Below are 26034 nucleotides of genomic sequence, written 5' to 3'. Positions count from 1 at the left end.
CTGCCACTATTATCTTAAGGGTCCCCAAAATGATCAACTCCGCATCACTCCAATCAATTATTCTACAAAATTTATTTCAAATGAATCTCAAGTCTCCCATTGAAACACAAAACCTACTTAAGGAGTTGCATTTGTTAAGTTGCTTTGAACCACCGTTCTTAAGTTTTAGCATTGTTGACTATTGCCGCCTTGGACTCCAAGCCTTAAGGGGCAGATGTTACTATACTAAAATCTCATTTTGAGCACCTTTAACAATCCCTCCTGCCGCGTGTCGTACACCAAGTATTAATACTAGATTAGGAAGACAAACTGGAGACAGAAATGAGAATTGAGACTTTCTCTCTTCTATATGCTTCATTGATTTCAATACACTTATTTATATTTACAATATGATATCTTTCCCAAGATTATTGGATCAATCACTTTGTAACAAGGAAAGAATCTACGAAAACAAAAGGAAAGATCAACAGAAAAATAAAGAGTTTCCTACTCTAACACAATTGACTTATATCTTGCTTAATATACCATGATTGGTAGTATCTTGCCTAATATTCTAAGACTCCCCCTCAAGTTGGAGTGTGGAGATCAGTAACACCCAACTTGCAGAGAAGATAATGAAATTGTTCACGACCAAGTGCCTTGGTAAATATATCAGCAAGTTGTTGTTGACTGCGCACAAAGCGAGTGGTGAGAATCCCTGCAATCAATTTCTCCCTTACAAGATGACAATCAATGTTAATGTGTTTAGTCCTTTCATGGAATACCGGGTTCACAGCAATATGCAGTGCTGCTTGATTATCACAGTAAAGGTGCATGGGTTGGGAATGTGGAACTAGAAGGTCACGAAGTAGGCTTTTAAGCCAAATGAGCTCACAAGTGGCGGTGGCCATTGAACGGTATTCGGCTTTAGCTGAAGAACGCGAGACCGTGTTCTGTTTCTTAGTTTTCCAAGATATAGAACTTTCTCCCAACATTACAAAGTATCCAGTTGTAGATCGACAAGTCATAGGACAACTTGCCCAACTAAAATCATAATAAGCAGACAAATGGAGTGAGTTATTAGAAGATAATAAGATGCCTTTGCCAGGTGACGATTTGAGATAGCATAAAACACGAATGGCAACATCATAATGAGGTTGACGGGGTTGATGCATGAATTGGCTCAAAATGTTAACAACATAGACTATATCAGGAAGTGTGATAGTCAGATAAATCAAGCGTCCCACAAGTCATCGATATGTGTTAGGATCAACAAGAAGAGTGCCCTCACTACTTGATAGCCGAAGGTTTTGCTTCATGGGGAAGCTAGCAGGGCGAGCTCCAAGATGGCCACTATCATGGAGAATGTCAAGGGCATATTTTCTTTGACTTAAGAAAATCCATTTTGGAGAACGAGCAACTTCAATGCCCAAAAGATATTTGAGAGGACCTAGGTCCTTGATAGAAAACTTAGAATTAAGAAAAAATTCAAGCGTGAGATACAAGCATTGTTATTACCAATCACAATAATGTCGTCGACGTAGACGAGTACTGCGGTGAAGATATTACCAGCTGAATAAGTAAAAAGGGAATGATCTGCAAAAGATTGCTTGTATCCAGCTTCTTGGAGAATTGAGGAAAATTTAGAAAACCAATTGCATGAAGCTTGCTTGAGACCATAAAGGGATTTGCGAAGCCGACATACATAATTCTCCCCCTGTTTTAAGAAACCCAGAGGAAGTTTCATATACACTTCCTGATCAAGATCACCATGAAGAAATGCATTATGAACATCTAGCTGATGCAAACTCCAATTTCGTGTTGCTGCAATGGCTAAGAGACATCGCACTGTAACAAGTTTTGCCACAGGTGGAAAAGTTTCATGGTAATCCAACCCCTCAATTTGTGTATAGCCTTTTGCAACAAAGCGAGCTTTGTACCTCTCAACACATCCATCAGATCAGTACTTGATTTTGAAAACCCATTTCACTACACCATAACAGGCTATTTGCAATGGCAAAAAATTGTTGCTAATAATTTTCGCAACGCTTTTTAAGCGTTGCAAATATGGCGTGGGTAAAGTGTTGGAAATATTTGCAATGGTTAATAACCGTTGCAAACAGAAATTTTCAACGCTTTTTATAACTATTTTGTAATTTGTTAAAAATATTACCAACGGTTCTTAACCGTTGCAAAGTTGTTAGTTAATTAAAAAAATTTAATTTAAAAATCGTTTGTAACGGTTATAAACCGTTGCTGATAAAAAAAAATTATTTCTCATATTTAGTAGCGAGACCAGCTAAACCTACAAAAAATGAATGACATCCACAATTTTTCCTCAAAATCCCTATAAGTACCCTTACTTCTAGATGTTCACACAACACCTACACATGCAATCCTAACACCAGGTACAAGCAAAAGAATACAAAACATACAAATAAACAACACACAGGAGTTCTAACGGCTTAAAACCCCTATTCAAGTATTAAACCATGGAGAAGATATATAATAAAGGAAATGCCGTAAAAGTCTTAATGACAAATAGTACACCTGTTATCACAAGATAGAAAACTTAATATTGCAACAATCAACCCATCACCTAAATCACAATGAAAATGTGTTGCTGCAAAAACCAACCCAACACCAGAAATATAATGGGTGTCTTAAGATTTACTAAACAAGTGTGGTCAAGGATAAAGAGAGTCATGGGACTCATTACAACTGTAATGAACTATAACTTTAACAGTTTGCCTACTTAGGACAACAACCAAAACTGAAGCAGATTTTGAGATCACTAGATCTATGGTGTGTGCCACAGGTTTTAGATCTACCAGTACCAATTGCTTGGATGCGTTTGAAAGCCAAGATCCAAATTGGTAGCGAAAGTCCCTCCAGTATATTATGGTGGAAGGTGCTACAATTCCGTCGTGGTTTCTTCCAGTCAGAGTGTGTGTAGGCAGAGAGAGATAAAGCTTCGGATAGATGAGGTTGAAGCATTTCTTCTACTCTATCTTCTAACACCTCAAGCTGCTTTCTAACATTCGCAAACTCTGCAACCCAATACACATAGAAACTTAAGAACCATATCAGCAGACCTTAGGAAGCCTAATACCTTTCTACACAACACATAATAAATCCAAAAAATTTACCTCACCTACTGCAGCAAACAAGCAATATCTCATGTTGGCCAAAGTTTCTGCAGCCTGTGGAAGATCTCCACTGGCAAACACATCCTCCACACTAGGACTTAATTGAGTCAACCCTGCAACATCCTGTTTATAATTCCACAATAAGACAAAATCCACAAATCGGAGAGAACTTAGGAACCAGCATTATAAATTACCTGAAGTGTTTCATAAGCTGCTTCCATTCTTTGTTTGACTATGTCGACTTTTGCAAGGGCATCAATAGATTCACCTGACGTGCCCTCCGCCTACACTTGGGCAGTGTTAAATCTATGTATGCTAGGCACAAGCTTATATTCATTGAGATATACAAGTAAAGAATGGTTTTTTATTATACCTTACGAAGTTTGAGGAGAATGCTGGAAACAGAAGAGCGGAAAGAAAGGGCAACATCACGAACTAAGCTAATAATATCACAACGTTAATTCAAACGCTACTCATGACCAAGAAACGAGGATTGTTCTAGCTTCAAAAGTTGTATTTCAAATGTCAAACCAGCTTGCTATAAAGAGAAAGTGCAAATGGTTTACCTCAATGAATGCAACTCTGATTAGAAACTCAGCAATAGTTGTGTAACTATAGAATAGTAATATCTTTCTTTTCTTTTTATGATTGATTGATTTAGCTATCCTGGTGTGCTACTTCATATAGGTCACCATGCTGGATCTTCCGTATCCGTGTCAAACACCGATACCCGATAGTCGTCAATTTTACTTAGAATTCAACTCATTAGTCATTACAATCAAACTTATATACAGACCCACCCTAGACCGACAATTACAAGGAAACATAATTTTTAAAACCACAAAGCATGTTAATAATCTAGTTTGTACTGAGTCACATCCCCCATAACATCCACTACCACTAAAGATAATCTATTTTATTAATTTTAGACCAGATATGTACACAAGACGATTATGTATACTTCAATGTAACCGCTTAAGGCTCAAGAGTTATAAAAGCCAATGTAGTGTAGGAGAATGAAAACTACTATACATGAAACAGTGTCAAGGTGAAAAAAATGGTCTTCTCTTGGATCACTAAAGATAGATGATGACATCTTAAGGCACAAAATGATACACAAACTGTGACTAACCATTTCAAATCCGTAACTTCCATCGATAAGTAGCAATGCGATATCGGTGAAACTTTTGTTGCATCAATTATGCCACTAATATCATTTGGACACTCCACAAACTGCAACCGCCTCTCTGCTTCGAAATAGTAATTCCAAAGAGTTGGTCAAGTTATTTAGAGTATGTGTAAGCAAAGTGCATAAAATTAGCAATTAAATCGAGCGCAATGTTGAAAATATCCATGGGAATGATTACTCAACAACCATAATATCCGCTACGCAAAAAAAAAAAAAACCATTGTCTAAACATTAAGTTGCTGAAATCTCATAAGACATTAGATGATAACAAAAACATAATTCTCTGCCTATGCAAACACCAAGATGCCTTTCTTTCTTCCTCGGAGCTTTTTCATGTAGAACTCAAGCTCCTTTCCCTCCAAGATGTATCCATCGAGCTCGCCACACCGACCACGGTATGGAAGAGATACTGAGCCCCGTGACCTACCACCACCAAACTGCTATTTGATGTGAGAATCCAGTTTCTACTCTTCCTTGCGCTTCTCTAGTTTACTAAGCACATGCTGACTTTTCTTAACTTCTTCTACAACAGCAGCTTCACCCTCCTCAACACCTTCCTTCTTGGCAGCGGATTTTTTCTTCCTGCCAATTTCAACCCCATAGTGTTGAAGATACCACTGCCTAAATGGTGCAGCATCTACTTGAATGATGGCGCTCTTCACCAACGTCTGAGTCCTGACAAGCGCATTGTTGGAGGCATTGTAAACCACATCACTCCGCATGCTTATAGAAGAGCGAAAAGAAAAAAGAAACTAAACTTTACATATTTATATACAAAAACACAATTAACAGCCATTACATCACTTTTTCTTTTTTTGTTCTAGGGTCTTTTTCAAGCAAAACCGAGCAAATTGCATACTAAACCACCACTCTCTCGGTCTCCTATTCCATTTCTCAAGTACTTGCTATCCTTGGAGGTGAGTATCTTGTAAACGATCGAAAAGGTCGAAGAATAATATACTTGCAAGGTAAGAAAGCCGATTACCAAGGCTATTTCCACCAATCCCAACGAAACTTCTCACTTGCCTCGCAAGTCATATAATGTCTGGTGAATCCGTAAGCACACATGAGTAACAAAGGCCGGTAACTAATTAAATGTTTCAAGCTGACAGTCTATTTAATTGATGCTAACATGCACATAAGATGTTACATCTAATAAATAAATCTAAGCCTCTAGTGATTCATGCATCTTGATGGCTTGATTGAAAAGGTCACCAGGGAGATGTGACGCTCTCAATCGGACATACAACATTGTCAAGTGCAAAAACTACCAACCCTTTATGGTGAGTAGTTTCATACATAACTTTTAATAAACAAACATCATATTGTCACAGGGAGGAACCGGAATAGGACTGGTTCCTTCCCTCCCAAAGTTCGAAACAAGGTGGAATACAGCAGTGGTAAACAAGTTGCAACAACCAATGATTGATGGCAAGGATAACATAAAGTAGGAAACTACATATGCTAGATATGTAAAAGAAAAGAAGGCAAGACCTTAGGGAAAACTGACAAGGATAAGGCTCGCAACTTAAGGAGCACCACATTCCCATCTTGCACAAGCTCTTCAAGTTGTGAAATCGCATTTTGAAGTTTCAAAAGCTGTTCCATCGTGTTCATTGCTGGAGGTGCCATTACCTTGAGCTCATATATAGGTCTTCCTTTGTTAAACCATCGATTAAGCAGCATAAAAATTGCAATAAACAGAATCAGTAGGGCAAATGAGAGACCCATCCATCCCCTGTGCAAAACCATTACTAAAGCAGAGACTATCAGATATATGACGCCTTGACTATAAAGTACGTCACTACTACAGAATGACACATATACCATGGTCAATAAGAACGTTTATACCACGGTTCTTCCAAAAACCGTGGGAAATACTTATATACCACGGCATAAATTTTTTTGGTCATTGGTTTACTAGTATATGCCACAGTTACATGAAAACCGTGGGATAAGGCTGTGTTTGATAGCACCATTTGTCACGGCAAATTGTGGCAAATGCAAAAAATCACCCATTTGCCGCTGTTTGATACGTTTTTCAATCGGTGGCAAATTTTATCCAAATTTGCCACCATTTTCATGGCAAAATTTGCTTTGGGGGGAGGTATGTAAAAGCAAATTTTGCCACGCCAAAACAACACACAAATTTGCCACCAACAGAAAAAAGAAAACCAAAAAGAGCCCGATAACATATTTCCAAAACCCAACCCACCTTCTCCAGTTCGCTTGCCTTCAACATCAAACCATTGAGCTACAATTCTCTCACGATGAGTAAATCTCCTTGTCTCTTTTAACAGGTTCGTTCCTCGATTTCTTCTCATCTCTTCTTGTATATAATTTTCTTATAATAATTAAAAGTAACACTACACCATATCACTAAAATTGCAACATATAGAAAAATTGATTGCTAACACTTATTTATCCGTTACAATGTTTGTCACACATATCTTCCCCTAGAAATTTTACCAACCGTTACATATTCTTGAGACAAATACTTTATTTATTTTGTAACATTTACTCAATATTATGTGACGGATAAATAAGCGTTACCTATTGCGAAACGAAATAAATGAAAAAATGAAAATGAAAATGAAAATGGGATAAAACTTTGGGGGGGAATGTTTTCACTCTCGCGCTCGTCTCTCTGCCTTTCCACGTTTCCAATAACAAAAACAAAAGCGAAGAGCACAGAGAAAACTACTGCTGCTGCTGTCGCCTTCGCCTCGCTTCTAGTGTTGCCCACTTAGGTAAGTTGTCATCTTCTCCTTTTTCTTCATCTTATCTTCTTCCTCCTTTGTAACAGTAAGGATTTTGGCTAGGGTATTACATTTACACAGTCTAACAAAGGAAGCTTCTTCTTTGGTCTGCAAGGTAACATTTTGTTTAGTGAATCCTCTTTTATTTGAGGTTTTTAGTGTTTCCATTTTTGAAAAAATGAAATAGCTTTTGGGTTTGTGTAGACGTAAGATTATTAGGGTGTATGGTAGTAATAGATACGTATAATCTGTCAAACATGGCAAAAGGTTGCATCTTTATATGATAGATTTAGTTTATCTTAATGTTCTAATGTTGTATTGTCTGTATCAAAGACAAGGGTGGGAAATCTGCTCATGTTAATAGTCAGGGAACGTAATTTCTATAGCAAATATGTTAAATTTTCATTTTTCTTTCAAGTTAATAGTTTATTTAATTAATGAAGTTGTATGTTTTGAATCTTATCACTTTGGGTTTTGAATTATGTACTAAAACTTTGTTCTTGAAGTGGAGTTTTTATATTTTGGAGATGAGTGTTATTTCAAATTATGGGTTAATTGTGTTGGTTCTTAGATCAGTCTATTGTTATCGTTGACCTTATAGCTCCAAAGTAATTAAACTTGAGGAAATCCTCATTTAGATACAAGATTGACTGTATAATTGTATGGAGCTTCTTTTAGGTTATCGTTTGCCCTTATTGAGAACATGTTCAATTATGCAGCTGTTTGTTTCTTTGAAATCTGTGAACGACATACTTCAAAATTATATTTTCGTGTTGTACAAGCACCAATTCAGAAACTTAATTATATTTTTGGATAACTTGTGATGGAAAAATAGGCATCTCTTCTCAACTACTTCAGCCCTCAGAGACATTTACCTTAGCACACACATATGAACTCTTTGTGACTAGACAAGGAAGCTTAAAACAGTTTTGAACAAGGTTTGGCACTCCATTTTGAATTTACATATTTCAAATATAGCGAGGATTCTTGATAGCTTGATAGTTGGGGTTTCTCATAACCTCTGTTATTATCATTTACTTTAGGTGTGCCAATCACGTCATCTACTGTCTGGAAGCGGACTTCTGAGAGCAGATTAGATGCAAGGAGGGAGCAGCCTAAGGTATGTGACATACGCTTAGTCTAGAATACATACACTTAGTCTAGAATGGTGTAATGCCAAATTTGTGAATCTGAAAAATATTTTAATTTCTTTATGTTGGGTAATATTAGATGCCTCCTATGGTGCACCGACCAAAGATCACATGAAATACAACGTTGTTTTGGTAATAGGTATGGGAATTGGTGCTACCCCAAAGATCACCATTGTGAAGGACACATGAACAACATGCAAGCCAATGTAGAATGTGGACTTAAGGAATGCTAGGGGTGTTAATACAACTACCACTATTTCGGTTTTACGTAAAGTCTTCAATATTTCAACTCCTATCAAAGCTCTTATGCTTATTGGATATTTTAGAAGTGTGATTTGGTAATACTAATCTGGAGAAGCAATCAAGTTCTACGACAATCACCGATTCTCGTAAGCATCTTGATGGAAGTCTCTTTGTATTGCTTAACAGTGTTCAATGTGAACTTAAAACAAGTCACTTTGGTTTAGTGCCATCCCGTGGGGATGATGGCCATTCGGGGTTACATTGCAGGTGTTGCCTCAGATGCCTTGATCAAGAAAGGTCATCAACCGATCACTTTTGTGCGGACAATCATGCAGGTAACTTCCTATGCATGCAAGTATTCAATTACTTTAGCAAACGAACATGTCTAGATCAGTTCCTTCCAACTGTAGGTTACTAGGCGTATTGAAGTCTGGGTCTATGAAGGAAGTTAAACTTGAAGTCTCAACAATCGATAGCTCATAAAAAGCGAGTCTACTGGAACTAAATACTTATAAGCAATGAGTTTAAAGTCAGGTACAACACAACAATGTTTTTTGCTTCACCTTGTGTTTCATGAATTTCACCCCTATATTTAACATAATTAAACTCAACAAACTTTCTATATTTGGCAGTCAATTGGTTTCATTGGACCTGAACTGGCACTGCTTTGCTTAAATTATGTGAAGACACCTGCCTGGGCAGCTGTGCTCTATACAAAGCCACCAAGTTTTAGCTCATTCAAATTAGGGCCGGTTTTCTCCTCGAAGATGCAAGTAAGTTATCATCTTCATCTACTTAGTTTTGTACATCACGGTATTCAACCGTATGTAATGTGTTCTTGACCACATCCAATTTCTGACTTCCTTGATACACCTTGCATTTTACTTAATTATCATAAAGTTGGTGTTTTTTTTGAGACAAATGGCTTGAAGTCTGGTACTAGCTACTATCATATGTTGGGTTTCTTATTATCAGGATATAGCTCCTCGGTGTGTTGGATTTCTTCATTGTCTGCTTATTTAAACATTCCACCAAACTTTATACTTTAGAACATACATGCTTACAATTGTAGGATAGGAATGAAAATATATGGCTAAGGTCATAAAGTAAATATATTCTGTTCAGGAGTTTCATTTGAAAACAACGGAGAGGGCAAACCAGAACGTCGAAACATCATCAATTGAATCATCTTACCGGGTTAGTTATTTTCATTCTAGATTTCTAGTCAAAGTACCTCCAACAGTTTTACTCATTGTTAGAATTAACTGATTTGGAAATGGTGTTTACGTATATAACAGAATCATTGGAATCCCCACAAGCTTACAGAACCGAAACCACCACACCTTGAAACATTACTTCGAGTACGTCCTCCCAAGTAAATGACTATGTTATTTGGTCACAGTAGAGGACTTGCTTTTCTTTTGAAGGCAGTTTTTGTTCAAATACTGCAAATGCTTTTCTCTAATTCATTCTTTTTCCTTTTTCAATGTAACCTCCTGTTGTGTCTCTCTTTCTTCCTTTTATAATGACAACATTGTCCCCCTTTGACAACATGCTCTTGTGGCTGCGAGAAACGATATAACTCACCGGGAAGGCGTGTGATGTAAGTTCACTTATAAGTTTTCGTTTTACGTTCCACCGGTGCACATGTTACACACTTTCTTGTTTTCTCAACTTGAAGTTGATTTACCAATAATTACTTTCTGTTTGTTTTGAAGGCCAAATTCTACAATGATTTGCTCATGCAAGATGGGCCTTCGTGGGGAAGAAGTTGTTTCCATGACTGTTGAAGGCCCACCACCTCCTGAAGAATCTAGGGCTTAAAACGTTGGTGCGCAGGGGTGTTATGACCGGACCGGGTTTGGGTCGTCTTTGCCGGTAGAGGTATTCCCTCTTGCTCCTTTAATTCAAGCTCAACCTAGTTTATCTGGTTCCGTTAGAGGTATAGGTGGACCTGCTCTTGGTATGATGCAGCCTCAAATATTGAGGCCACCTATACCCAATATGACTGCCCCACCGATGAATTATCCTCGATCTCCTCCTCGACAAATGGCACTGGCTATCACGGACAACGACCACAAAAGAGATGGGAAGAGGACTGCCACCACCTATGTTTTAGACACGGGTGGACCTCCGGCATTTTCGGATGATGCAGTTTGACAACGACCTATGCCTCCACCTCAACTATGATGAGAGGACCACCTCCTCCACCTAGGCCCGATTATCACGGTCAGTCAGACCACCTAGGCACAGGATGCCTCCTCCGGGTCGGTGGATTCCGGTGTTCGATCTGGTATGCCACCTCCACCACCTAATCAGCCCGGCAACAACATCGGTAGTGATGATTGTTATGTGCTTGCTACACCGTCTAGATGTCTCTTGCTTTTTGCTTTTTACTTTTATGTTTATTGGATGGTTCTTGTTTTTGCTACAACTATGTGGGCTAATATTCTTTTTAACCATGTAGTGCTATCCCGGGGAAGATGATGTGGCCATTGCTCTAGCAATTCTACTTGTAAGGGTCTTGAGCTTGATACCCATTCGTATATTATGCATGTCCTTTCGTAGAACTCACTACCATGATGCGACCTCAAAAGTCAAAGTCAAGAGTCTAGCCCTCTTGTTACAAAAACAGAGGGAAGCAAAATGATAATGCCGAAAGAAAAGAAGCCTATTTGACTCTAAGAAAAAGAATGGCGCATAGATTGAAAGTGGAGAAGTTGATGACAAATTTGGTTTGCCCGATTCGGTTGTCATAGCACACACATCTTGCCGAAGTTCACATTTGAATGGGTTAACAAGGAATACTTGGAATAGGGACAAATGAATCGACAAGGAATAAGAATTTGATCCACGTTTTATGACAGAAACGGCTAACAGTCGCGGGTGAGGACCGGAAAAGAGGGCAAGCATTATACTAACAGATTGAAACTGCATTGTTCACTTCCTCCACCACTACAAAGAGAGGCAAGAAAAATTCTGATTCTCGCGCCGGATATAACAAACGAGAGAAAAAGGAATTTATCTCCATCTAAGAGACCAAGCAGTCGTGTGAGAAACACAACGAAACACGATAATCACACTGGGAAAAGTAGGAAGGTGTATGATGGTAATGAAAAAAATGGAAATGAATGAGCGAATAAAAGTCACTTGATGTTTGATAAGAATGCTAAAGAGGGTTCAACAGTTTGCTTGGAGCAACGAGCTGAGCTTGGTAATTATATTTCCCGATCTTGTGCTTTTATGATCCATCAATCACATTTCTTTTTAAAAGGAATTGTGTTATCGTGATTGACACCAGTAGTTGTTTGCATCCCACAGTCTATGACTAGAAGATCAGTCTCATTCCACGAAAAAGAAAGAGACGTTTTAGAGGCCACAAATTTTACATCTAAAAACCCCTTCTGCTGGGTTATAATGCGGCCTTCATATGTCCGTGGGTGGCTTAAGCTGGTGAGATCCGTAAAATCAAATACTGATTGAGTCCTGCTGTTGAGGCAGTGCCACTTGACCAAATTGACGCAAAGCCGGTTCCGTAAAGGATCGCAGAATTCAACCAGAAGCTGTTTGTTTAATTGCATACATGAGGTAAGCATATCTTGAAGGTTTTATTATTGGTGATTTTAATCAAATATTAGTTATTTAAATTTATTTATGACAGTTGATTTTTTCCTTTTAGAATCCTTTTACGTTGAATTTGTGAGTCACTGCCGTGACATCGTTGGATTTGTTAATCTTTTATCCTTTACAAGAGCAGATGGAACTGCTAAAACTGAAATTATTGTAGAAACATTGCGGAATGCAAGTGGAAAGAAAATTGTTCTCATTCCTTACAATCCAGGGTAAGGACATAAACGATCCTATCACAGTGTATTGTTTAAATTAATAAAACTATCAATTATACTGATTGTTTTCCATTCTTTTTTTCCCCCTTCTTTTCTTTCATAGCGGCCATTGGATTTTAATTGTCATTAATCTATCACGTATGTCTTTCATTTGGTTGGATTTGAAGCATGGTGAACCAAGCTCAGATATAGCAATATATTTTAGGAGGTGAGCATAACTATATTTTTTGACATATCTTAACATTTTGAGGTACTACCATAGTGAAGGTACATAAAGGATTAAATTAAATGAAGTACTAAAGACGTCTCTAATTAGACTTCTCACTAGCGATTGTGAATTAAATATTTTTCATTTTTCTTATTGTGAAGTGCGGTCCTCACATTGCAAAGGGTTGATGGGAAACGAGTTCTGCTGAAGTGGGACAAGATCAAGGTAAACAAATCCTACACATTATTGTCTTTTTCTTTGAAAAGTATATGTTTACATATGTTGTGAGTCTATATGTTAGGGCTCATATCAACCAAGTGGCACAGAGTGTGGGTATTATACAATGAAGTTTATGAGGGAAATAGTAGAAGCTTGTTCAACTGGATCATTTGAAAATAAGGTATTCAAAAGTTTTGACAAACACTTTATTTGGCTCAACGACTTCGCCTTATTCTTATATAGTAACTCCACATGTTGTGCTTTGACTCATCCAGATGACAAATTTAGAACTAAAGGAGACATACACGCAAGATGAACTTGACGGTGTTCGACTCGATATTATTCAGTTCATCCAGGAAAATGGGGTGTTTCAGTCGGAAGCGAATGAGGATGAGTTTTAGCTATGTACGGACCCTTCCAGTTTAATTTATGAGTCTTACTGATAAATGTAAAATTGATAGTTTACCTACGAAATGAACGATGAAACTCAAAACGTAAGTAAACTAAAACTATATTATGTGCCTATATTTTATCAAAGATTCTACTCTCAATCCTATGAGATATAGTGGAGTAGGAAGTTCGTTCCACTCTTAGTCCTTCCGCATGCTGTGTTTTCTACGTATAAATACTCTTAACTCTAAAGTCTAATGAGAGATTTACGAAGTGGCAACTAGACTACGATGCAACTATCCACAAGATGCAACTAGTCGACTATTAGAACAACTATGGAAATGCTACGTTGATTCTATGATAAGGAGTTAGAGGGGGATTGATCCCACCTTAACTCGACTTAATCCTACTAACGGCGAATCGTCGTAATCCGAATGAACCCAGCGAGAATAATATGGTTACTCCTAATCCCTAATTACACATGGCATTCCTACCAATTCATAACTAGTATGTGAACGATTAAACCCATTCTCATGGTGAACTAATCGTTTCTAGAGTGGAAAGGAAATTACGACGACTCTACGATAATCGGAATCAAGCTTTCATCAAGGCTTCTCAACCCCCTCAATGGAGGTTTAGCCGAGAATCATCACGCTATCATCCCCAATGGAATTCAAACAAGACATGATATAAAGATTGAAACTTTGCTTGTTTAAACCCAATTCAAAACTATTAATGCAATAATTTGGATTAAACTAATAATGACAAATAATTAAATCTACGAATTGAAATTAAACAATTAATGGAAATGAAACTAGATTATGGAGAACACTATTTTATTAATATAATGAATAATAAAATAATGGTTCAAATACTAAATTAATAATCTAACTAATCTAAGTCTAGCTATCTACGTAATAAGGGAAATTAGATCTACACAATTGTAAATGACAAGAATCGAAATTGATAAACTAGCTAATTTATTAATCAAACTAATTAAGAATAATGATTCTCAGAGTTTAATCTAAAACAAGAATTGAAATGGAACTAAACTTAATTAATCTACTGAAAACTAGATCTATAATTATCTATTGTTTTAGGTCTAACTAGCTACCATTAACTATCTACCATTAACAAAGAGCTAAGCTTTGGTTTTTATATGTTCAGATCCAAAAATCGTGCATGGGCTTGGAGCCATGTTTTGGGCCAGAGAATCAGGCCCAAAACCCAATTCTTTCAGTCCAAAAAGGCCTCTTCCGCTGCAGTTGGCTTCAACAGACATTTCGTCCACTTCTGCTCCTCTGATTGGATCAAGGCTTATACCATTGAATAGCTCTTTCCGAGCCGGTCGTTTTGACATAAGGTAGGCCCCATTCTGAGGTCTGAGTCCAAAGATACGGCCTTCGGAAGTTTTGCTGACTTGTGTGCTGTTTCTGCCCGCGTCGACTTTTTAGCTTTTGACCGGGCTTTATAAAGGTTTTATCTTCTTGAATCTTGGCTTTTAATCATGGAACTCCTTAGTAACCGACCTTTGCTCCTTTATCTCGCTAAAGTGGCACATTTTTACACATAATGGACTTTGAAGCCTGAAATGCATAAAAACACGTAATCAGTGTTAACTCTTAATTATTACTCACATAATTGGTCTAATAGTATGACTGTTACAGGGTTAAAACTACAGTTTTGGGCTCTTATCACTTACCTTTTTAATTTATGAAAAGGAATTTGAAGTTTGTTTTCTTAGTGCACTCAAAAAATTAATGGAAGTTTTTTTTTATTATTATTATCTTTTTTTGCAATGTTTGATAGTTTATTGTACATTTTGGAATTTGTTGGGAAGATGGAAATGTTGTATGTAGGCAGGTTGTGTAAATTTTGTTATGCAGGTTCGGTTTTTAAGTGGAAGACTGTTACTAGCATTATTATTAAAATATATATACCACGGTTTGGCATAAACCGTAGTGTTTAGTATAACTATATACCACGGTATTATAACACATACACTAATATAAACCACGGTTTTAATAGCTTATATGCTACAGTTCTATTGACAACCGTGGTATCCGTTAAACATATATACCACAGTTTTGCTATTATTATATACCACACCACCTATTGTCACGGTTGTATAACAGTGGTAAATATATTTATACCACACTTAAAAACAATGGTATAAGTGTCATTCTGTAATACAAACTACTGAAAGGATGAAATAAGGGTAAACCTGAGCTTCTTCAGAGATACTCACTACAATAGGCTAACATGATAATTGAAATAATAGACAAAAGGCAAAAAATGAGTAAATGACAGATGAAAACAAATCTTTAAGAATATATCAGTAGGCTTGTTCGAAATAAAATGAGCTAGCAGAAAATATGACATTGAAGAGGAAAATACAAAACCTATAGAGAAGAAAATATCTAGAAGATATAATACACTCACTGCTATTCATCACATGGAGCCATGGAGGGGTAGCCCGGGATCCGTTGATTATTTGGTATGCACAAGTTTCATACCCAACAGTGAATATTTTTCCAAAACAAATTAACACCAAATTTTCCAATCCGAAACATAAATAGGCCAAAATATATATGTACATACAAAACCATTTACACTACAAATAAACCCTAAACATAAATAGAAAAATATTTACCTTGAAGCCGTTGGTTTCAGTAGATCGATCAATACAAGCACGCCTTCAAGCCATTGGTTTCAGTAGATCGATAACAACACGTTGATGCAGCCGTTATCGTCTCTTGAGGCAATAGTGGTCTAAATCTTGAGGAGTGCGAAAATTAGTTTTGAGGAGTGGAAGATTTTAGGGATCTTGAAATGCAGCGGTGAGAGAGAAAGAGAGGAGAGAAAGAAAATTATGTTTTATATTTCGATTTTTTTCGTTTCCCTATTTTGCGAAATTTTCAAGTTTTTAATTTGTAACATTTTTCCAACGCTTTTTAAGCGTTATCAATTAATTCCGGAAATTCACCTAAATAAAGCAACGCTTTACAACATTGTCAACGCTTATTTAATGTTGGAAACTTACTAACGATAAATAACCGTTGCAAATAAAAAAAAGCGTCTGTTGCAAATATCCTATTATGGTAGTGTTTGCAACCAATGACTTTCTTCCCTGGTGGTAGTAACTGAATGATCCAGGTTTGATTTTTGTTTAATGCATCAATTTCCAATGCCATTGCCTCACACCAATGAGAATGTTTAACGACTTCCAAGAAGGAGAAGGTTCATGATGGTCAGAGATTGAAGACAAGAAACCAACATGATTAGCAGAAAATTTGTCAAGTGGGAGATAATTAGAAGAACCTGTTGAGCACTGAGAAGATGGGGAAGTAGATGATGCAACCTGTGAAAAACAAACATAGTCGCGTAGATAACCTGGAGGACCTCTGGTGCGCTGGGAGCACTGAGGTTGAGTATTTAGTTTTGGTGGTGGCGGCAGCGGTGGTGGTGTGGGTTGTGGTGGTGGTGGAGCACACTCTACGTGTTCTATTATTAGTGAATCAGATTGTTGTTCAAGTATGGGTTTAGGAACAACTAGTGCAGAAGAGTTTGTAGTAGGCGTTGTTCAAAATGGAAATTCAGTTTCGACAAAAGTGACATCTCGAGGCTTTCAAGATCGTACACTCTGTATCCTTTTTGATCAAAAGGATATCCAACAAACACACATTTAGTTGCACGAGGTGAGAATTTGTGACGGTGGGCATGAAGAGTATGAGCATAGCATAGACATCCAAAAATGCGGAGGTGGTCATAAAGAGGAGCACTATTAAAGCACTATTAAAAAGCATTTCCAATTGAGATTTGGCGTGGGTATGCGGTTTATGACGTAGGTAGCAGTTAAAATGCATTCACCCCAAAATGTTAAAGGAAGATTGGCTTGAAATCTTAGTGCTCTCGCAACCTCAAGGAGGTGCCGATGTTTGCATTCGGCAACTCCATTTTGTTGCAGTGTCAACAAAAGTTATTTGGTGTAACATGCCATTTTCATGGTAGTATGTTTTCATAACACCAGACATAAATTCATCTCCATTATCGCTACGAATACTGCGAACTTGACACAAAAATTGAGTTTTAATCATGTTACAAAATTTTTGAAGGTAAATGCAAGCTTCTGACTTAAAACGAATGAGGTACACCCAAGTGCATCGTGTGTAATCATCAACTATTGTCAAGAAATAGTGTGAGATGCAGTTTGATAACCACCCCAAATGTCACAGTGAATTAGCTCGAAAGGTTTAGTGCGTCTGGTTGCAATCTTATTAAAAGGTTTACGAGTTTGTTTAGAAAGAACACACACATCACAATGAGAATTAAAAGTGAAGACCGAAGGGCAACTAGAAGAAATTTTATTCAAACCTTCCAAAGATGGATGTCTAAGGTGCATATGCCAAACACTGGATTCATAGTGACAACTTACTGGCATGGCTAATGAGGAGAAGTTATTAGGCAACACATAGTAATAAAGTCCATCTCTTACTTCACCCATTCCAATCAGCTTCCTCGTTGACAGGTCCTGGAAAACACAAAAGGATTGACTTATATCTTGTTTAATATACCATGATTGGTAGTATCTTGCCTAATATTCTAAGGCTGAGCAGTATAGTGTACAATCCTAATCCTTGTTCGAGCAATTACCCCCTCCCATTCAGGCATGCACTACGTTATTATGATTGGAGCTATCCAATAGCTTTAGCAATGACACTCGGCATGCAAGGTAAACTGAATCCAATCGAAGAAAACCACAAATTAAAAGGAAATAGAGAAATTATGCCTCCATTTTCAACCTAAATTAATTCGAAAAGAAGACAAATTAAAAGGGTAATTCAATGATACCCATCAACATTCTAACAAATAAATTCACCTTTTGCTCTCGTCCACCGTCGTCATAGTCATTAACAGAGAAAATTGTTTAGCTGGAGGGTGCTAACTGCTAAGTTAGTATTATAAGTCATTTAAAATAAAAGTGTGCAATTTGAGGACCATCAAATTCAAACAGAAAAATCTTAAAACTCAATTTTGTTTTATAAACCATGAACTAAAATGTGCAAACTTACTGCTTTAAATCTCACAATCTTAATGTCAAACAACTTAACTCACCCAGCGACACTACTGTTTAGATCTCCCGCAAGCTTCTCGAAGTTCTAACTGATCTAAATTAATCTAAACAAACATTGATCAGTTGAAAATTTTCACTAAAAGACCCAAAAAAAGTTGTGGAATCAGATAATCTTGGCAAAAGAGAAGCTTATGGTTGACAAAAATAGTTCCACAATGTTATTACTTTAATCAAGAGAATGTAAAGACGAATCCTTGAATAATTTGAATGGTACTGATTTAACAATTGGATAAACTATCATTTAGATTCGGTTTACATCAATTCATCTGAATTAAATTGAAATAATTGAAATAATCGGAAATAAAACCCAGAGCGGAGATTAGACTTGCACAGCGAATTAAACTTAAAAAAAAAATCACAAAATAATAAAAACTCAAGTTTGTCTGGGTTCGAACCCGAGATTCGGTTTACAATAGTTCATCCGAATTAAATTGAAATAATTGAAATAATCGGAAATAAAACCAAGAGCGGAGATTAGACTTGCACAACGAATTAAACTTTTAAAAAATTAACAAAATAATCAAAACTCAAGTTTGTCTAGGCTGGAACCCGCGACCTAATATAATTAAAACACGTGATTACCAAGTGAGATCCGTTTCCATAAGTGAAGTGGTTTTAGCAATTAAATTAAGTCCCAACAACCGTTGGATGGTGCTGAAAATCGATCCTGACCGTCCTTTGTCTTAGGCAATTTGTTATTTTGTCCTTTAATTAGTGCTAAAAAACCCTATTTTATTATATAGAAGATTAATATTGATTTTTTGTGTTTGCCTTTATCCTTAGATATATATTATAGCTATACCCTCTTAGCTCTATTTTTCAAGGCTTCACAGAGTCTCCAATTTTTTGTAAACTCTAATACTAATTAGAAAAAAAAAAAAAAATTCCAAATCCTTAGATATATATTATAGTTATACCCCTCACCAATCTATTTTTTAGAACACTCACAGAGACTCCAGTTTTTTCCAAACTCTATTACTATTTACTAATTACGAAAAAGTAGGATATAAATAAAGAACCAATCTCATCTAGAGTTTCACAAAGTTTCCAATTTTTCCTAAGCAATATAGCTAATTACGGGAAAAAAAATATACAAAAAACTAAATTGCTAAAAATAATAGTTTCAACCAAAAATGATTTTCCTAAAACCCTTACGCGACAAAGAATAGTTTCCACACTAATCTCAGGTGAAATTCAACATAACAAAGTTTCTTTCTAGAAAATGACAATTAAACTATGAAAAAACAGAGAAAAAAATAAATTGAGTTGCTTGAACATTTACTTTATGCATTTGTTAACCATACATGTAACTAGGGAAAAAAAAATAAACTAATCATAAAATAAGTAACAGTACAGGTGTACACCAAAAACAAATAAATTTGTATTGTATGCACTACATATATGGGCCTAACAAATAAAGTTTGATCAATTTGATGTGTCATCCACTGTGAGATTTAGACATTTAGTCATAGTTAAGGATTTCAAAAACTACAATTCCGACCACAATAATTATGACATATTCCAATTAAATTTCTGAATTTTATAATTTCCAATTTTAACGGAATAACGAGATTCAATTAAAACGGACGTTGACTTAAATAAATCATATAACTATTTATTTAGTTAAAGTGGACGTTGGGCTTAAATAAATTATATACCAAACCAAAACAAATTACATGTGGAAAATTAAATTATACAAAAATAACATCACAAAATATATAATAGAAAATGAAAAAATAAAAAATAACGGCAAACCAATAATGACAAATATTATAAAATATATATAATACTGTATGAAACTAACATCAAAGGACAATTAACGGGAAACATAAAACTAGATGCAAATGCATCGAACTAATCTCAAATAATATTTAACGGAAAATCGAAAATTGGATACACATACAAGCATTAAACTAATCTTAAAAAGTAATTAATGAACAATCGGAATATGGATACAACTGCATTAAACTAACCTCAAAGAATAATTAATGGAAAATCAAAACTTGGATGCAAATACATCAAACTAACATAAAAAATAATTGTCGGGAAATCGGAAACTGGATGCAAATGTATTGAACTAACCCTCAGAGATTAAATTAAAAGAAAATCGGAAACTGGATGCAACTGTATTGAACTAGCCTAAAAAAAATTAACTATAAATTGGAAACAGGATGCAAATGCGTGAAACTAATCTTAAAAAATAATTAACAGAAAATCGAAAACTGGATGCAACTACACTGAACTAATTCCGAAAAATAAATTGGATGCAAAGCATTGAACTAACCTCAAGAAATAATTAACGAAAAATTGGAAACTGGATGAAATTCATTGAACTAACCTCAAACAATAATTAATGGGAAATTGGAAACTAGATGCAAATACAACCTCATCGAATAATAATTGAGAAATCAAAAACTGGATGCAAATGTATTAAACTAATCTAAAAAAATGATTAACGGAAAATCGGAAACTGGATGCAAATGCATTAAACTGATCTTGAAGAACAATTAACAGAAAATTAGAAATTGGATGCAAATGCATTGAACTAACTACAAAGAATAATAAACAAGAAATCGGAAACTGGATGCAACTGTATTGAACTAACCTCAAAAAATAAATAACAGAAAATCAGAAACTTGATGCAAATGCATTGAACTAATCTCAAAATATAGTTGTGTTATATGTCGTGGGAATGTCTCGATAAGTATAGTTTTGTATTTAAAACGGTGTTTATCTTATCTTTTTTATTATGATTGGGAACACCTTGCTATTTAAGTAGCTTCAATATGAACTTATTCTTATTAGGCAATCTCACATAACTTCAATCAAACTTCTATTATTAAATAACAAAATGAAGTTGAAGGGTTTTATCAATGGTGAGTTTTTTTTTTTAATAGAAAGTACATGGGGTTTTCATGTTATAAGAAATTTGGATAAGTGATCAATACAATATTTGTATATAATAGTTATGCATATATAGTTGCATATATTTTTCAGAATAATTAATATGATAGGACCTGTTCATAGATAATCTTTGAAGATCCCACATAGTAAGTCAGGTATAATTTAAAGAATAATTAATATAAAATCGGGAACTGGATAATCTTTGATGATCCTATATAGTAAATCAAGCATAATTTATTTTTATGTCATGTTTGCAATTAAGGACACTACATATGGATTAGTAGAAAATTGGTATTACAAACCATATTGGATAATTAAAAGGAAATAAAAAACTGGATTCAAATACATTTAACTGAGCTCAAAGAGTAATTAACAGAAAATCGAAAACTTTATGCATATACGATAAACTAAACTCAAAAAGTAAATAACTATAAATCAGAAACTGCTGCAACTGCATTAAACCAACGTCAGAGAATAACTAACGGGAAATTAGAAATTAGATGCAAATCCTTAAAAAATATTTAACTTGAAATTGAAAACGGTATGCAAAAATGCATCAAACAAACCTCAAATAATAATTAACGGAGAATCGGAAACTGGATGCAAATGTATTGAACTAACCTTAAAAATAATTAACAGAAAATCAAAAACCGAATGCAACTTTATTGAACTAAACTCATAGAATAATTGGCGGGAAATCAGAAACTAGGTGCAAATGCATTGAAATAACCTCAAAGAATAGTTAACAAGAAATCAGAAATCGGATGACATTGCATTGAACTAACCTCAAATCATAAATAATCAGAAATCATAAACTAGATGCAGATGTATCGAACTAACCTCAAAGAATTATTAATGAGAAATCGAAAACTGGATGCAAATGCAATAAACTAATCTAAAGACTAATTAACAAAACATCGAAAAATGGATGCAACTGCATTGAACTAACCTCAATGAATAATTAACGAGAAATCATAAATTTGATACAACTACATTGAACAAACCTTAAAAAATAATTAACGGAAAATCGAAAACTTGCTGCAAATGAATTGAACTAACCTCAAAGAACAATTAACGGAAAATCAGAAATAAGATGCAACTACATTGAACTAACCTCAAACAATAATTAACGAAAAATCGAAAACTGGATGCAACTACATTGAAATCAAAAATTGGATGTAATATCCTTGATGAATATTTAACAGAAAATCGGAAACTGGATTTAAATGCATTAAAATAACCTCAAAGAATAGTTAACTAGAAATCGAAAACCAAATGTAACTGCATCGAACTACCCTCAAAACATAAATAACCGGAAATTGGAAGCTAGATGCGAACTAACCTTGAAAAATAATTAACGGAAAATCAGAAACTGGATGCAGATGTATTGAACTAATGTCAAAGAGTAATTAACGAAAAATTGGAACCTGGATGCAAATGCAATGAGCTAATCTCAAAGAGTAATTAACGAAACATTGAAAACTATATGCAACTGCATTGAATTAACCTTAATGAATAATTAAAGAAAAATAAAAAACTTGATACAACTACATTGAATTAACCTCAAAGAATAATTAATAGAAAATCGAAAACTAGATGCAACTACATTGAACTAACCTCAAATAATAATTAATGTAAAATCGAAAACTTGATGCAAATGCATTGAACTAACCCCGAAACATAGTTATATTATATATAGGGAAAATATAATGTCTCGATAAATATAGTTTTGCATTATAAGTAGTATTTATTATAATTATTTTATTATAATTGGAAATGTCTTGCTATTCAAGTAGCTTCAATATCATCTTCGCCACATTGGGCATTCTCACAAAATTTTAATCAAACTTCTATTATTAAACTTAACAACAAAAATGTCACAGCCCGATTTTCTAAACAATTAAAATAATGAATATTTGAAATATAAATATCTCAAACATCACTATATTCAATTGTCTAAAAATCAACACATGTCAAAACCTAAAACCCACATCACAACCGGATCAACTTAAAAAAAAAAAACTCCAAATTCCTCAACTATCACTTTATTAAAAACTTTCTTCCATCCCAATACAAACATAAACAAACTTTAAGAATAACATGTCTTCAACATTGTATTTCATGTCATATGAAAATGTAACCTACGTTATTACATCCTTCCAAAAGATCATACCTAATAAACTAAACTCTCGAACTTGCTCGGTGAAAATAACACACCCACGCTTAGCCAAACAAAGCAAACATGGGTCAAACAAATTGAATTTGCTTGGTATGAGTAGACTAAACACATATAAACATTTCAAACTTTTCTTATCCAACTAACACTTTAAATCTATCATAACCTAATCATTCTCAGCTTGGAAGGCGAACATCTCATCCGGCATAGTTTCTTCCCAAAAAACTCCCATTTTATTAACTTCCATTGTATTAACTCATTCTAATAACTCCTTTTAATATCTAAACCATTGAATTACACTTACCGATATCCGCCGTTGTATAAAGGGTAGGACCCAAGACAAAATGTTATTAAGTCCTACCCTCTGCAAAAAAAGTTAGAACTTCTATATATCATATGTAGATATTATATTAGGTATTCAAAAGTAAACCCAAACACACTCGCACAATCAACTTAATTTCTCTTATTAATTAATCCATTACTTTTCTTATACACATATTTCACAACCGATGTACCTTAGGTCATTCCCGCCACATTCAAGGAATACCCAACCCTACATTCACATACACTCAAGGAACCTGACTAACCCTCCAGTGCTAATACCTTAGTTCCTCTCTAGGGTAAAACAATCTGGTCATTCATGGCACATTCAATGAATACCGGGTCATTCATGGCACATTCAATGAATACCCATAGATAACGCTTAACGGGCCATTTATGGCACATTCAATAAATGCCCACCTATCCTATGACATCAATCTCAAAAAAAACTCAATTCCAAAACTTAAAAGAGTTCTAAAAGTCGCGGTAAATTTATTTACGCATTATTGAACTTTATTTTATATATCATTTAAGATAACAATCGCATCTTTGATTCCCTCAGATTTTGATTTCTACGTTATTAATTTATGGGATGTCTTAGTGTCATAACGTTGCATATCATAAAATACAAAAAAATCACATAGTAAATACACATACACACGCGTATCTATAGAGGTCTTAGCCTAAAGTCAAGTTATGCTAATAGCCCTAGACCTATCTTAATAACCCAAATCATAATCCGAAAAAAGGTCAAATTGGGTCAACTGTCAAAGTCAACCCCGGTCAAAGTCAAAGTCAACCATCCCTGTCGAAGTCAAAGTCGACATTCAACCAGGTCTCAAACTCCTCTAACCCAAAAGCCCAAAGCCTAAAGCCCATAGTCTAAACTTAAACCCATGAGTGAATATCCAAAAATCACTCGAGCCCCTTTACTGATTCGGCCCAAGCCCAATCTAAACTTCTTGTTCATAAACTATAACCCCACCCACTTGGATTTATAAAACCATATAATCAAAAATCGCCCAAAGAAAACCAATTAGAAAAGGCCCAAACAAAATAAGGTTTTTGGCCCAACCTATCTAATCCAAACCCCCGCCCAAGGTCCAAGCCCAAAACATCCATCTTCTTCCTCCAAAGACCACCCAAATTTATTCATCACCTCGGTTTTAACCCCCATGAAAAACCAAACAACTTTAATGAAAGAACAATCTTCAAATCATTAGATCAACTATCCTCATCCAAACTAAATATTAAAGCTTTCAAAGTTTCAAAGCTTCAAATTATAATTTTAACAAATGCCCAAACAACCATCAACAACCCATAACCAAACAACAAAACCTCACAACAAAAATCAAAACAAAATAAAATTAAACAACAACAAAAACGAAACGGTTCGGTTCGGTTCTTGCTTGAAACGCCATTAATGGTCGCAAGCTTCACGGCACTCCCACTCTCGGACCATCACCTATACTTCACCACGCGTAAATTCAAACAAAACAAAGCTTCAAATAACACGAAAACTTTGGGCGCCATTCTTTGCTCCTTAAAGCTCCATCTCACGACACCAACAACCACCAACCCGTCCAATACAATCAATTAGACTCATAGACACTTATCTAATTCCACCATAACATTTTTACATGAAACATAAACAATCACATTCACACCAAACAAAAATAGTGCGAGTTGTTTCTTTTGGCTTTTGGCTTAAAAACATAAAAAGCATAGCCAATAAGTCGTCGACCAAATGTTTTTTTTCGGCCCGCCGTCATTAATCCAAACACCACCACGCTTTAAGTTTTCCCCGACAGGCGGCTTATTAAGTAATTGTATCGTAGTTAACACTACACAAGATATCATAAAAGAGCATGTGAACAATCTTGTCGCGATCTACGAATTAAAAATAAAAAGCGAAAAACTCTACTCACCATAACTAAACAAACTCGGCGAATTTTCCTAGCCGAATCGCCGTGCTCCACCTCTCCAAAACCAGAACCTTTTCTCTGCCTCCATTTTTTATATTTTATTATCTTCAAAACCCTATTCTCTGAAACAATGTGTTTATATCTTGGGTCCCAAACCCAAGCCAACACCGACTTCGGCCTAAAACCAAGCCCACGTATCCCGAGTCCACTCTCAGGCTGAATTTTTAAAATAAACAATTAAATTAATTAATTAAATAGAAAAATACGTATAAAAACACGGGGTGTTATAAAAAATAAGTTGACGAGTTTTATCAAGGTTTAGTGCTTTCTTTTTATAGAAAGTGGCGTAAGAAATTTGAATGAGTGATTAATATAATTTTTCTATCTCATAACTCTGTATAGTTGCTAATATTTTTTAAAATAATTTAATATAATGACACCC

The 26034-nt window shown here is 35.3% G+C and overlaps 3 long non-coding RNA genes across 4 annotated transcripts; 1 reads left to right on the top strand and 2 right to left on the bottom strand.

The window, feature by feature from the left end:
• Nucleotides 1–4790: 4790 nt before the first annotated feature.
• Nucleotides 4791–15973, bottom strand: LOC147494672 (uncharacterized). The gene is made up of 3 exons (XR_015198843.1): nt 15786–15973; nt 5812–6055; nt 4791–4992 (listed from the first exon to the last, which is right to left on the bottom strand). It is a non-coding gene; the product is annotated as an uncharacterized LOC147494672 (long non-coding RNA).
• LOC147494673 (uncharacterized) lies at nt 7921–8459 on the top strand. Its single transcript, XR_015199172.1, has 3 exons — nt 7921–8014; nt 8120–8196; nt 8367–8459. It is a non-coding gene; the product is annotated as an uncharacterized LOC147494673 (long non-coding RNA).
• A 1551-nt stretch (nt 15974–17524) lies between the features above and the next one.
• Nucleotides 17525–18812, bottom strand: LOC147494671 (uncharacterized). 2 transcript variants are annotated; one of them, XR_015199878.1, is made up of 2 exons: nt 18012–18812; nt 17525–17869 (listed from the first exon to the last, which is right to left on the bottom strand). It is a non-coding gene; the product is annotated as an uncharacterized LOC147494671 (long non-coding RNA). The 2 variants fall into 2 exon arrangements; XR_015199879.1 differs by having other exon boundaries at nt 17525–17663.
• Between the last annotated feature and the right edge of the window lie 7222 nt (nt 18813–26034).

The sequence above is a fragment of the Coptis chinensis genome, chromosome 6, assembly GCF_015680905.1.
Source record: "Coptis chinensis isolate HL-2020 chromosome 6, ASM1568090v1, whole genome shotgun sequence".
Taxonomy (NCBI): domain Eukaryota; kingdom Viridiplantae; phylum Streptophyta; class Magnoliopsida; order Ranunculales; family Ranunculaceae; genus Coptis; species Coptis chinensis.
Note: the sequence above shows the minus strand (reverse complement) of the source record. Positions and strands in the feature narration are given on the sequence as shown.